This window comes from Hirundo rustica, chromosome 1 (assembly GCF_015227805.2).
Source record: "Hirundo rustica isolate bHirRus1 chromosome 1, bHirRus1.pri.v3, whole genome shotgun sequence".
Taxonomy (NCBI): Eukaryota; Metazoa; Chordata; class Aves; order Passeriformes; family Hirundinidae; genus Hirundo; species Hirundo rustica.
In genome coordinates this window covers 73,215,207-73,228,986 of record NC_053450.1, presented here as the reverse complement: position 1 = coordinate 73,228,986, position 13,780 = coordinate 73,215,207, and positions in this window count along the sequence as shown.

Genomic DNA, 13,780 nt, shown 5'->3' with positions numbered 1-13,780 from the left:
AACAGAAGATATCCCCCTGGAGGGAGGCTGGGTCATGGAAGAGATAAAGAACTGCCCCACCTTGTTTTAGCAGCTGGCCCATTAACAGAAGGCACCCACCCCCCACCCTGGAGTCAGGAGGAATGGCTCAGAGAAGAGAAAAACACTTCCCCATCCAGTTTCAACAGATGGTAAACTTTTGGTTACATCTTGCATTGCAACCCGAGACATGGGAAAATACAACAAGTTGTTCATTAACACAAGTGCTGCCCCTGATTATATTAATGTATTTTTATTTAACTTGTGTTCTGTTTTATCATCAGCTGGAAAATAAACTCCAAATAAGTGGCTCCCCTTCTCCTTTGCCTCTTTCAGTAAGGGAGGGGCAAAAGCAGAACTTATGGGTTGAGGTAGCACAAAACAAGAATAAGACATGGCACAGTAACAACAGCAACGTTAATAGCAAAAGGACACAAAAAATGGTATTTTACTGACAAAAATGTGTGTTCACCCCAAATGGGGACAAGAATAATGGTGGATGCTTCCCATAGATTGTGTCTATGTGGCTTCCTCAGACAAAGGCAGCATGGTGGCTGGTCAGGCAAAATGGCCAACTCCTGGTGGAGCACCAGGGTTTTCCTTCGGAAACCATGCCCTCCACTGATGGCATGCACGGAGTAGAATGACAGCCTGGTCACTGCGCTGAGCTCTGGCCTCTTTCTGCAACCAGGACAACTTGTTAAGCGGACACAAAACTGCAGAAAGATGCTCTTACTGAGATGTTATTTGTGTAGGCTGTTGAAGATGACCATAATTTTTTCTAATCTTTCTGATTTAGGAAGGGTTTCAAAAGTCATTTACTTCTCAGTGGAGTGCTGCCATTTCTGTATGCTCAAACTTTGGATAAAGATACAGATGAGAGTTTCTCACTTGAATACTTGGAGGCTGTCTCTGATTCCAGAGCTAGTTGTTCTGGCTAGTTTGGCTGAATTACTGGACTTTATTTAATTTATAGTGAGATGAGAAGGAAGGTTTTCAATCAGACTTGTTTTCCCTTTCATTTTTTCGTGCCATCTGATGAGCTCTCAGAAACTCATGCTATCTCTGTGTGGCTTTTTGTTGTAAGTGAAGCAAGTTCTGCCTTTGGTTCTCCCAATGGTTTCCCGTGGGGTACTGTCACTGCATTGATGTTTTCCTTTCCTGCCATAGTTACACCACTTTCTGTTGTATAATGGTCTGCTTACTCATTCTTTTTTTCTGGTTCTCAGGTAAAAGTTTTCCTGTTTTCACCCTTTAGCAATTAGTCAGAGTTCACAGTCAGCCTTCCCTGGCCCCAGTTAACGTACAGCCTCTTTGTTAAGCAGTAACTGTAAGTTGTCAGACCTTTGAATATATGTTAGTCATAGAATGAAGCTAAAACAAGCTGGGCAATTGTCACCTGACTTCAAGGCAGTCATTACCACAACTAAAATTAGTTCGGCCCGAGAGAAGGGCTGAGACCCCAGAATTTGAGGTAAAAACTAAGTCTGACATTGGATCAAGCGTTAGGAAAGCAAATTTGGCTAGTCTGTAGAATCTGACGTGAGAAGTTGGGTGCTGTTTGGGGTGTATAGTCCACAGTGATGCCTTTTGGTTTTGATGTGAGGGGACAGGAAGAAGCTAAAATATAAACCTACACTGAGGATTTGAAATGGAGCCTGGTTTTGTTCTGAAAGTGTACACAAAGCAGGAGATGAAAGGGGCAAATGTGTCTGTAGTGTGCAAAGGAGAGGTGATTTCAGCCTTGCATGGGAAGGTACAACTGTGAACATGGGGACTGTGTGTACTGAAGAGCAGCAGTCTCTGGTAAGCAGCCTGACAGCCTTCCACTGCACGAATGCATAAAGCATCTTGTAAAACTGCACTAAATTCTTTCTATAATGATTTAAATGTTACAATCATTATGCAGACATAAAGTGACAGGACAGGGATAGAGTGGCTTTTGTAAAATGTCTGAATTTAATATCCCAAGGCCATAAAACTGGAACCGCAGACAAAGTAAATCTGAAATTATTTCTAATGAAGGGGAAATTAGCTAATTAAGCAAAGTGAATGTTCATAAAGAAAAAGAGAAGGAAAAATACTTTGATCCATTGGATTGCATGTGACTCATCTGCAGTGCAGTGCTTTGACCCAGGTTTCTACAATCTGCTTTCACTAAATTTAGTTTGTAGGGAATGGAGCAGTTATTTACTTTTCTCTTGTATTTGACTATATATTTTTCTATTGCATTAACCTTTGTCTGTTAAAAGGTAAAACTGAATTTCTCATTTTTAACTGTAGTAAAGGTTTTGGGATGTGTACTTCCTAGTTACTACCTATTGCTCCAGGATTACCTTTTTGGGAGGGCACAATAGAATTACTGATATGATGACCTGAGCTTTAGGAGTACTAAGTGCTGTCCTCCAGGCAAGGAGAGATTTATTATTATTTTAAAGTAAAGCAGAGGGCTGTTTCTTGCTCTTGCTATTTCCTTTTGGGAGCCTACACTGAATTAGGCAGTAGTCTGAAGATTTGGGATGCCTTATCATATAAGAAAATGTGCTGTATTTCCTGTTTCTATGGCTTAAGTGTGAAATGGAAAGCGAAGTGTTCTAATTTACACAGGAGAACTGGGAAATCATTTTGTTGACATATTATCCTTTTCTATCACTTGCTATGTTCATTTGATAGTTTTCAAGATTAAATACTTAACTGTGACTTTAGCTATCACTGTATGGATTATTATGTTGACACACTTCCAATTGCTAAGGTAATGTATTATGATTTTGCTGATATGATACTTCAGAATGGTTTTCTTCTGAAAACCAGGAAAGAGAATTACCATAAATGAATTATAGTGTAGGTCTGAAGCCAAAAGGAGGAAACCATTCAAGCTACACATGCTGTTAAATACCCAAGTAATTTAGATACACAGAAAAACCTATAGTTTGTTTGTATCTTATAGCAGAATCACTTGCCTTTTGGGAGTTGTGTTTTTTCTCCTTGCCCTGCCAGATTTTAGCAGAAAAAAAAGTGTTACATTACTGAATGGTTAATGCTTTCCTGAAATACTGTAGGATTTAATTTGTTTGCAAATAGTAAAGGTCAGGGTCATACTTACAAATGCTTTCTTTGTTCTTTCCCCCCTCCTTCTTTTTTTTTTTTTTTCAGTGAGACGCATAATGTCCATACAGGGTTTGTGATGCAATATGAATTGAACATATGCAGCATCTTAATGTTGTAATTCTAATTTTGCAGTTTTCCATCTCCATTTTGCAGAAACTGGCTTTGTAGAGAGAAGGAGGAGGGTATGGCTGCAAGGCAGCCATGTGCTAGGCAGCCTGTTCAGTAAACTGCACAGTCACTACAGCCACACAGCGGTGTCAACCAAACTTGACCAGATGTGTTTGGGAAATGTACACTTTTTTTGTGGGGTTTAGGCATTTCTGTATTACTGGGCATATTGAAGTTCTTGGTTTATCCTCTGGTCTGATTATATGCTGCTACTTAATCTAGTATTGCTCCAAGGAAGTTAATTCTGTGTCTCTGAGCTGTTGTTCCTTTCCATCTCATTAGTTGTAGCCAGGTAAGAAGATACAGAACGCAGTTTCAAATTAAGTGCCACACAAGCCAGTTGGGTGAATGTAGTCTCTGAAAAAAGAGTTCCAAATCCCAGGTTTGGGGAAGTCTTTCACCTTTCATGAAGGACACAGCTCAGAAAGCTGCAGAGATCTCATGAATTCTTAATAATTTAACAATGACTTGAGCTTTGCTTTTCTCATGTGTGCGTTCTTCAAGAAGTTTGACCACTGTAATACCATTTTAAGATCTGTAGGAGAAGTAAGCGAAAGCAGCATTATAAGTGGAGGTGAGTGAGGAAAAGAGAAAGGGGATCTTACAGCCCAAGGAGGGAAATAGATTTTGATCTATTTCAAAAGCAGTTTCACACACTTGCATCTTCTGTGTGTACATCTTACTGCCTCAAAGAATCCATGCCACGACTGGGCTGTGATGAGCATTCACTCAGAAATGGGTTCATGTCTGATGCCATTGCTCTCAGGTGAACTCATATTTTGCCTCGTATTTCTACAGTTTCACTTTCCGTTTACAGTTACTGAAGCCTTTATTCAAGAAAGGACATGCGTCCTTCAAATTCATAGTTGAATTTTGGATTATCCTGTGCAGGGCTAGGAGCTGGACTTCAATGATTCTTGTGGGTCTCTTCCAGCTTAGGATATTCAATGATTCTGTGGTTAAAGAGGGCGGCCTAACATCAGATTTAATGCCAGTAAATTCTGCTGTGTGTGAATTATTTTTCTTTCACATTTGCCAAGATTGCAGTTCAGTAGTTTTAAAATGCAGCCCTGACTTACTTTTCAGAAACAATATACATTTCTTCTAGGAGATTTCTTGATAAGACAGTGTGACATCTCTTTTTACCTTAAAAGTCACTCTTGAGCAAGATTACTGAAAATATTCATTCTGCAGCTTTTTTCTTTGCATGATAATATTTCTGTTAATCTTTGTATGTTTTACTGAGGGAGACATACATGGATAACTACCATTTTCCCCCCTTTCTTTTCCATAATTCTCCCTCATATTTAAGTGTCTGCTTTGATTTTTCATATTGTCTTTTCACAATTTGACTGCCTTCATAAATGAATCCGTCTTCAAATTTCCTTTACATTTTTCAAATTGGTTTCCCCTTTTTTTTTTTTTTTTTTTTTTTTTTTTTTTTTTTTTTTTTCCTTTTCTTTTCTTTTCTTTTCTTTTCTTATTTTTTGTTTCCCCCCTAGCCACTTTGCAGGAAGACTAAATATGTTAAGGAATGTTCTTTTTCTCTCTAACATTTTTACATGAATTGAACTAACCTTGATTTATTTAGCAGTCTATGCTGACATAGCATGACTTTTGTTTCCAGTATATTAAAGAAAAACACATCCACACCAATGGTATTTAGACTGAAAAATAGCCTTGGTCTACAATAATTCTGGCTATTTAGTAGTTTTAAGTACCTAATTTCACATTTTTATTACATTTCATCACATGGCAAATGAATACAGGCCTTTTATCCCTTCGGTAGTTCTTTGGATTTGGGTTATTTATTCAGGTGTGACTTTGCTGGTTTCTTTTTCTTAGCAGTCTATGCTGGTATTTCTATTAGAGGCTTTGGTTAAAATGTCGGATGGATCTTTTTTCTGTAAGTTGGTGTGTAGAGCTGGAACAATCACTGTGGTATACTCCTATGAACTGCTGGCATTGGTAAAAATTATGTGAAACGTGCTTACCAGTAAAATCACAGGGATATTTTTCAGCTTACTCTGTATGTTGTGGTTTTTAAAAGTAAAGGAGCTTCTTGAAGATCATATAAAACTTGTGGCACAAAGAGGTCTTTGCAAGGTCAGAAGTAGTAAATTATGGGCTTTCAACCTGAGGTTTGTGGCTACCTTCTGAGGAATCCACAAAAATTAATTTAAAAAGTAGATCTACTATCAGCAGGTCTCTATTTGCTGCTCGTGGTTGTGTTCTTCCACTGGAAAAATTTAATGCATCTGAAATGATCATTTGAGAATCCCTGAACTAAAAATATGCATTTACGTAAGATACTAGCTAAGTGGAAATGAGCTTATCAAAGTGAGGAAGGTTTTTTTCTTCTTCTTTCTGTTGCTTGCATGGATTGTTGAGCTTTGAACCTCTGCAGTGTACGAGCCTCTCTGTCCCTTCTGATGAGCATGTTATTTCCTATTCTGCTATATGAGAGCAGCCTCATAGTTTTGCACGTTCCCATTGCATTCTAACAGTTCTGGCTTTTCAGATAATTATATTGTTTGCCTTAGGATCTGCTTAAACATTAAAATTACATCTTCAAAACACCTGGTCAACTGCCACTGAAGCCTGTCTAAAAAGCCAAGAGAGCCTGTGAAACTCCTTAATGCTGTAATGTCAGCAAATATCCATGCCAAACCTTTGGTTCCAAGAGGCAGAAATGTGTGTCTTTCTTGCGTATGCTCTCTTGATTCTTGACATTTTTTTAAAGTGTAGGTGTGACGAGAAGACACAAAAGGAGTTATCAGGAGGAGGATTAGTGTGAGCTCTGTGAGATAAAAATGGGAGTGGTTAATGATGGTTTGATGCTTGCTGTCTTTTTTTTTTTTTTTTTTTTTTCCCTGAATTTTGTGTAGCTCTTCTTGAAAGTATACTTCTTTTTCTTTCTTTCCTATTCCTTTTTTTTTTTTTTTTTTAAAGTTTTTCAGAGTGTACACAAATCAAAGTAATTTATATATCCAATTGTGCCATTCTCTAAACTGTGCACAGGAACCCTAATCATCTGTGTTCATGTATATTTTATTGCTGCTTCCTTCTTTTCAGTACACAGAAACCAGACTTATGCTCTGAATACCTTTATGTCAATACATAAATAAGCTTTGTGGGTGTGATCAATACCAATTAAGTTCATTGGCAAGCACAGGTCTCGCACTGAAGCAATTCTAAAAAGAGTTTCAGCAGGAACAGGACAAATAGTGGTCATCATGGGAAAATACTAGTGTTACTTAGAGACAGTGATGTTAGAGTCTTCTGCCATTGAGGTACTTTTAATTTCAGTGGGCAGTCTGATCTGTCAGGCCAAGTCAGGGAATGAAAGGCTGGTAGCAAAACAGCACTGTGTGGAGTGCTTTGAAAGAAATTTATTTTTAAAGCTGTGTTTAGAGGCTGCCTGCTGCCTTCATCTAAGTTGTTAAGTACAGTTGTTCTGAGTATGCTGGTAGGAGAGTATTATTGGCTGAGCTAATATAGCTAGTGAGCATCTTGAAGTGTTTATTCTGTAAATAAATAAACAATTCATATAATTTTTTACTGTTTCCTCTACCCCGCAAATGAAAAAAACCAAAAACCAACAGCCCTTTATAGTGAAAACTTTGCCGAATTAAAATGGAAACTAACTTTATCAACCTTAGAAATTAAATGTAAAGAAACAGCTTTTCATATGAAAAAATATTTTCAGCTTCAGTAGCTGGCTCTTATTTTCCAGAGAGCATTAAATATGACGTAGGTCAGATTCAGAATGACTTAACAAATGGTTTCTGTTACTTAGGAAAAGTTACTGCTTCTTGTGAGTCTCCTGGACATGCACTCTGAATTAGGTTCTTTGCTTATTCTAATAAAAACACTGATCAAATAACACTCTTCTCAGGATTATTTGTCTACTGCAGGAAAATCATGTAGCCTAAGCACTTGCCATGCACGGGAAACCTGCATGCTGCATCTGCCATGAATATCTATATCTGTTTTCCTCATGCTTGTCTGTACTTTGGGAGATTGTGAACCTCAGATGATTGGGGTGGGAACATTTTTCCACTTGGGTCATACTTGCATATGTAAGGACCAATTAGATGTTGAAGCCTGCCTTTAATCTCTTTCAGCATGTGTGATCAGTAATGATCCATTTTCTAGTATTTAGTCTGAATAGTAAAATTTTCATTTCCACAGGCCTAAAACCAGATGTTGCTTATCATTCATCTTTCTTTTCTGTCATATGCTTGAAGAATCTATGTTGGCAATACAACAACAGTTGAAATGTGTATTTCTGAGCAAAATACCCAGGAGATGTTTTATTGTCCTTGAGCACCTTTGTTGCTGTGGTGAGACTGTTTCTGTGCTGGTGTTGGATATGCAGGTCATTCACTGCCTAAGCTTGTTAAGTACCAGTGTTCTGAGTGCTGCTGCTTTCTTTTTGGGGTGCTCTAAGCAGCACTGAACCCAGGATACTGGAGCTCAAGCTCCACAGCAGATAATCAAATGAAAGCATTGAAATTTACTTTTTAGTTATTGTTGTTAGGTTCCTCCCTGATCACTACACCCCATCCCTCCTCCCCCCGCTCCCTGAGCAAACAGCCTCTGACCCCAACCTCATCCATCAGAATGTGTTTATTTGCTGTTCACCTGCTGGTACAAATGACCACATTTCTGTCCAGTTTTATCTAAGCCATGGGTCTACTGAGACTTGCTCAGTTTATGTTCTGATGTAAGTTGGCTCACTTTTAGCTTCAGCTGTCTCAGTCAAGGGTCCGCCTAAGAAATCCTCAAAGTCTTTGAAGACATTGAAATGAGTGAGCTCAGGGTGCTAAAAATTTCCTGCAGCTTGCTGCCTTAGCATGATGGAAAAAAACACCAATGTTTTTCAAAGGCTTTTATAAATACTGCTTTAGGGCTGCTGAATTTTCTCCCTCCACCATTTTAGGAGAGGAGAAAGCAAAGGAGAAATTCACTTACTTTAATCTCTGACTAATAGTGGTAGAATATTGTTCTTTAATTTTACACTGCTGTTAGTTTCTGGCATAGTCTATTTATAAACTTTCCTTCACTGGAGGGAAAGACCCTAGAATCCTTCCTCTTCAGCACAAACTTAAGAGCAAGGCTCTTGAACTGAGGGATTTCCCTTTCTCTTTGATAAACTCTCTCAGCAGCACAAAGACCCTGTACCAGTAGAAATGGGAAGGCTTCCTCTTTTAATTCCTACTTCTGATATAGATGCGTTTTGTGGTCAGGACCACAGTTAGGAACATCTTGATTTTCCACCAAGACTTTGTATAATTACCTGTAAGGTTAGTCCAAGGGGTTGATACTGGGTCTGGTAAGGAGTAGCAGAACTTTGTCTCTTTGCCTTTTGGGGGAATGTTGAAAACCAAGTTTTGGTCCTCACAGTAGCGTATTTCTTTTATATGTCAGTAAACATATCATAATGTATTGATACAATGAAAATATAAGAATAACCTTCTGATGCTAATACTCTGGGAATAGACTAAGCTAAATGCTACTGAATGGAGATTTCTAGGTTGGAGAAAGAAATTTCTAGGTTTCCCTTCAGTAATTATGTGTTAAGCCTATTAACTTTAGGGAATTTATTTGCATATATTTAAAAGAAATAAAAGTAGATGTAGGAGATAGCAGTTGGAATGCTAGTTATTTGTGTTCAGCCCTGAAGTAAAACGTAATGTTTATACAGCACTATTCATTTTCAAACTGCTACTGAATAATAAATCTGAAAACGGTTCTTTTAGGATTGGCTCATACTATCTTCACCCTTTACAACTACAAAAATTGTAGCAAAGAACTAATTTGTTCAAAACCACAGAAGTAATTGGTGGCAAAGCTGTGATTAAAATGAAGCTGGCAACTGCATGGCTGAGTGTGCAGCTGGAAGAAAGCACTTTGTAAATTGCTGCTCCTGAGGGTGGCAGTACCTGTGCGCTTTCACAAGGGATGGAGCCAGAGATGGAAAGGGCAGATGCTCACTTATGCCACTTTGTGCTTTCTCACTGCTTACAGCTATAAGACATAGCACCTTCAGTGGTTGTCTCTGTCAGATTCAGGATCGTGGCTTTGTTTCTTTGGTTTTTATTAGCTCTCACTAGATTTGATGTCTCATAGTTACTGCTTTTAGCCACATTTGGACCCTTCTGTCACTGTTTAGACACGCTACTTCACAGCTAAACTTATTATTTGCACTGAAGTGTATGACTTTTTGTTTCGTACTACATCCTGGTCTATTTTTGTGCAAAACTTGATCCGGTTCTCTGTTTCGATGATTTCTATCTTTTGTGAACAGAAAAGTTCCAGATTTAAATATGTTGTTAATGGGAGTATTAAACATAAATTGTCTCCAATCCAGTGTTGTGACTTTTGTGTATTACTGTTTTGCTTGCCTTATAATTTTTTTAACCTTTGTGCATGAGCTAGGTCTTAATTCCCTGAGGACACTTCACTATACATAAATGAAACTTGATTTTTATAAAGACATTAGATCTGTCATGGCCTGTGTTAGTAAGCCTACATGTTCTTACTACTCATTTTTATTTCTATATTTGTTCATGGGTACAAATGAGACAATCTGAGAGAAGAACTATTTTCCTTAGGTCTTTAATAACTTTATACTTTTTCAAGATGGCTTGTGAAATAGAATGAAAAAGTTTTGTGCTGGTGTGACTCATCAACAGCTCTTGCTGCTGTAACGTTCTGTCATGACAATCCCAAACTCATTTTTACCTGACATAAGCATCAGTTTTTAAGTACAGTTACTATCTTGATCTTCTGGTTCAGAAGCAATCAGCTTAACCATCGTAAAACCAGCGCTTGAAAAATGCGCTGCTGACATCATGTGTGGAATCTGGCTAGATTATTTGCTTTGTCTGATTTTTCTAAAATAAGAGACAACAATTTGCCACAATTTCTAAATATGAACAAATTCAAGACAAAATACCTTCTTTACCATTCCCGGGAAAATGTGTAGTGGGCAATGCATGAACAAATACACTACCTCTACCATGGCAATCAAATACCTAATCTATTAGTTAAGCAAACATAGTCAAAGTTTGTTAGTGCAGAAACAATGCAGTAAACAGCACTGCTAGTTTCTGCATCTGATCACTGAATCACAAAAGCAATCACAAAATCAGATTCGTCATGCCAAATAAAAAGGCAATTCAGAATGGGTATATAAAAAGGCTGCTTGAGACTGTTTTCTACACAGTAACATGAATTATTTGGTTATTATTTAATTGAAAGATTAGTGACAACTCTTCCTCAGCCTTGAGGCTGAAAGACTTTCCTCTGCATAACCTTATGCAGAATACTACTTTTGTTCAATGTATCAATACATGTAATTAATACCACTAGAATTACATTAAATAAGAAAAATTGCTGGGGAGAACAGTAGTTACTGGCAATTAGGTGCTGTTATCCAGCCATAGTAACACTTGAGTGTTCAGCCTGTGCTTCTCTCATGCCACATTGGTACAGCTATAGCCCTAAGATCGAAAAAAAATCAATATGCTTTTTCAGCCAGGGCCAAGAGTGGAATGGGCAATGCAAAAAGGCCAGCTGAATTGAGAAACACTAAATCTTCCCTGAAGAGCAAGAACCTTCTAGGGTAGCTGCTTTCAAAATGTTTGTTGAAAAATGATAGAGAAGAAATGTGTCTCTCTTTATTTAAAATATTTTCCTTGTTACAGAGCTGTTACACCATCTATTATATCTATATGCTTTAGGGAGTATGTTTTATGAAGACTGCTTTAATAGTAAGTGATTATGCTGCTAAAATCTATCTGGGAAAAAAAAAAAAAAAAAAAGAAAAAAAGTCCTACAGTTTGCATTGAAATATGCTAGAGCAGCTGAAAGCTTCAGTCCAGTGCATATCCAAAAACTGAGGAGAACCCATTGGCTCACATGGGTTTTCACTTGGGCATCTGCCTCTTCTGGATGGGTCAAGTTCTTTTAACTGCTGTCTCCTGCTGTTTTCTGAAACAAGCTGGGTGTGTGTCAGCAGGCCAAACCCAAACATGAGATGTGGTTACAAATACTGCAAGGTATGATGAGAAGGCTCAGCCTTCTCTGAGCAGAATTGGCTAGCAGTGTCCCAGTGGGTTCAGAGCCTTTTTCTTGCTATTGGCAAGACACTTTTAGTTGGCAGTGTTCTTGTGACTTACGAAGAAGATTTAGCTTTCTGTCTCCTGAAACAAATCTAGGTGGAGGGAGTCAAAGGATTAATTAGCCTTTCCTAGTGATAAATTCCCCTGAAGTGTCATTGATCTGGACCTACTACTCTTTCATATTTGCTGGCTTTTAGCTGATTGAACAGTTCCTTGTCCTTTGGCCTATTGAAATTGAAGCTGATCTCAATACTATGGTTGAAGACAACTGCTGGGTGTGCTGATCACACACAGCTATGCTGAACCCTACTGGACTATAGTGAAGTCCTCAAATTACTCTGTCAGGATTCAATGAAACTGTAATAAATTGGGAGTCCCAGTTCTCAGTAACTGGTACTGAAGGACAGCTTTCGTGAAAAGATCCTAAGAACGATGAAGAAATTTCTCTGCCAGTAGAGGAAGAATCTTCTTTCACCCCTCATGTCCCCTATGTTCCCCATATTTTCAGCAGGTCAGGGCTGTCCATGCATTATTGGGGTATAGAAGGGATATGGAAACTTCTCCATCCTACAGAGGCTTTGCTCCAGCATTTCCCGGCTGAGGAACTTCTGTCTGCTCCCTGTCCTCCATCACGTTAAGGACACTTCTCTGATTCCCTGATCATCCAGGAATCACACTGTCAGTCACTCTCACACCATCTGACTGGGATGGAGGTCCCTTTTCCACTATGCATCCCATCCCCACACAGTCAGACCAGGTTTCCTTACCCGCTCAACCCCAGGTTTCCCTTAGCAGGGTCTCAGATGTCTAGCTCCTCCAAATAGCTTAATCCTAGGAGGGACCTAGAACACAGCTACCTGCACTACACTTATTCCTCAAAACTTCACTCCCATGGTGGGTGAGGAATGCAGGAAATGTCGCTGCCAACATTGAGCAATGATTGTTCCTTGCTTTGTCCAGGTCTCAGATTTAATGATGCCGTTGGTGATGAGGACAAAGCTCTTCCTGAGACTGTTTACAGAGCTGCACAACCTGCTTGTTCAGGCTGTGTGAAGAGATTCACAGAATTGCAGAACATCCTGGAAGGGACAAGGATCATCAAACCCAGCTCCCAACTGAATGATTCACGCAAGGATCAAACCCACAACCATGGCATCATTAGTACCATGCTCTAACCAAGCCTGTTCATTTTCTACCTGTTATCACTTTAGGCAGCACTAAGGCTTTGTTATCTGTCTCAGTAAATCTTTCTTTTTTGATTTAGGTGACGAACAAGAGACAGATAAATGTGTTGCTTTCCAGTAAAGTATCACTTTGGATCATGCCCTAAATCCATATAGCTCTGACTACCAATTATTTGGTATGTTTGAACTGGAAAAGTTATCTCCATCTCCTGATTGTATGGTATGAATAAAATAGTTGATATAAAAACTTAAATATGGGACATTACTAAAAGCTTCTTAATATGCAGTCCTTTATGATGTGTTTTATTTTACATGCTCTTGCAATGCATAACTCAGTAATTGTAGCACAGTGAAAACTTTTTTTTTCTTTCCCTTTTGAAATATTTTATATTTTATTTTTTTAATGTGCTTTGGGATGACAGAGACTAAAATCTGGCAAAATTACTACAGTGTTGCAACTGAAAACATTTAATTTGTGGTAATTAACTGAAAAGTCTATGTTAGTTAATCTTCAAAATTATTTGTGATATTATCAAGTATCTAACTAGTCTTTTTTAAGGCAAGAGAGTGATCAATTTTCTTTGAGTATGCTTGATCAGTAGATGGAATTAGGGTGCCTGTTATTTACACAAGTTTGCATCTTACATTCATACCAAGAAGATGAATGAAGTATTTCATATTTCATGTAATTTTCTTGAAAATTTTTAACAGTTAGTCATCAATTCCTTTCCACAAATTGAATTCAAATTCTGTGATTGAACTACACTCAAAATCTGATGTTGCTTTATGAAGACAAATGTTATTTGAAAATTAATAAACCCTGATGCTAAAGAGAAGAAAGTTTGAGGTAAAAATTGATAGTGTGAGAAGTATGTTAAGATTTCAAATTGCAGTTATTGTAGCAATGAAGTGACTCTGTGAAGCAAACAGAATTTCAGAGTGCAGCAAACGTGCTAGTCACGTCAATGTAAATTATAAGAAAACAAAACCAGAATAATACCGAGAAGGTTATAATTTGAAAATAAATCTTGCATCTCACTTCCTGTGTGTTGTAATGCTTGCTTTTTCTTATGAAGGGTTCCTATGTAAACACTTTTGTAGCACAACTATTTTCACTTAATTTGCTCATCCTGACAAAGACTTTCTCGTTGAGCATTTGCACATCATGAA